The 1387-nt window shown below is 43.9% G+C and overlaps 1 pseudogene; it reads left to right on the top strand.

Moving 5' to 3' along the window:
• Nucleotides 1-437: 437 nt before the first annotated feature.
• On the top strand, nt 438-839 carry LOC110572020 (annotated as a pseudogene).
• Nucleotides 840-1387: the final 548 nt, after the last annotated feature.

Below are 1387 nucleotides of genomic sequence, written 5' to 3' on the forward strand. Positions count from 1 at the left end.
AATCCATGTTGTAATGTATGGCATTGGAGACATTCTGTTAAGATCATTTGGGGAGCGGCGCGTTCCGGGCCTGCAAGGGTGGCGGTGCGCCTGCGCCTGGGTGGGAGCAGGGACGCTGTAGCGACCCAGCCTTTCCTTTAGTTTTTCCCTTTCTCGCCCCCGGGAGGTTTCCGGAAGGCGCTTGCGCAGGGGAGTCCGCGCTGAAGTGGCCAAGCTGTCGGGAGGGGTCTGAGTGGGCGCTTCGAGGACCCAAGGTCAAGGGCCTCCCCCACCCCGCAAGCCTTGAATAAGAAACGGAAGCTCCCCCGAGAGGGCAGGGCCTGGTCTCCGGCGCTGTGGCCCATACCTGGGGAGGCGCGCGTGCCCCCAGCCCTGCCCTGCCAAGCCCTTTCTGCAGGGAGGCGAATCCTGCAGAATTGTCTAAAGCCACAGGGAAAATGGTGGAAAATTCAACGTCGCCATTGTCAGAAAGAGCGATTTATGGCTTTGTTCTTTTCTTAAGCTCCCAATTTGGCTTCATCCTGTATCTTGTGTGGGCATTTATTCCTGAATCTTGGCTAAATTTAGGATTAACCTATTGGCCTCAAAAATACTAGGCAGTTGCATTGCCCGTCTACTTCCTCATTACTATAGTAATTGGTTATGCACTCTTATTTGGAATAAACATGATGAGTACCTCTCCACTCAACTCCATTCATACAATCACAGATAACTATGCTAAAAATCAACAGCAGAAGAAATACCAAGAAGAGGCCATCCCAGCATTAAGAGATACTCCTATTAGTGAAGTAAAACAAATATTCTTCCTGGCAACTAAATAACTTTATGCCAAAAACTAAATTGTATGTAGACTAACACCGAGCATTTACTATAATTTTTTATGTAATAATTTTGACCATAATTATTTTGACTCTTTCTGGTACCCAATATTGAAATGTAAACAAAGTAAGTTTATTCTTTTAGATTAAGTTCTATTAATATTATAAAAGTTCTTGAGTATTAGTTATTAATGAACAGAATAAATAAAATACTGCAAAAAAAAAAGATCATTTGGGGAGCATTCTGCCAGGCGAAGTTAGGAAAGGTATAATTTTGAGGGTCAGCAGGATGCTGCTTCTCTGCTCAGCTCTCTTCTGTGTTCTGTGCTATCACTTGGAACAGATACATTTTTATCCTAAATGCAGTGGATGGGTGAAGGATGATTTAGTACTTGATTAGGGATCAAGTCTATGGAAATACTCTTCAGATTGATGTACCCTGGTGGTTGTTGTTTTTCTTTGTTTGGCTCCACTTTGAAAACAGCACTAATTTCAAGTGATGAAGGAGTCACATCGAGGCTAATCATATGGCACAATCAATGAACTTTATGAAAAGAGTGGCTTGTGCC

The sequence above is a fragment of the Neomonachus schauinslandi genome, unplaced genomic scaffold (genome assembly GCF_002201575.2).
Source record: "Neomonachus schauinslandi unplaced genomic scaffold, ASM220157v2 HiC_scaffold_5990, whole genome shotgun sequence".
NCBI lineage: Eukaryota > Metazoa > Chordata > Mammalia > Carnivora > Phocidae > Neomonachus > Neomonachus schauinslandi.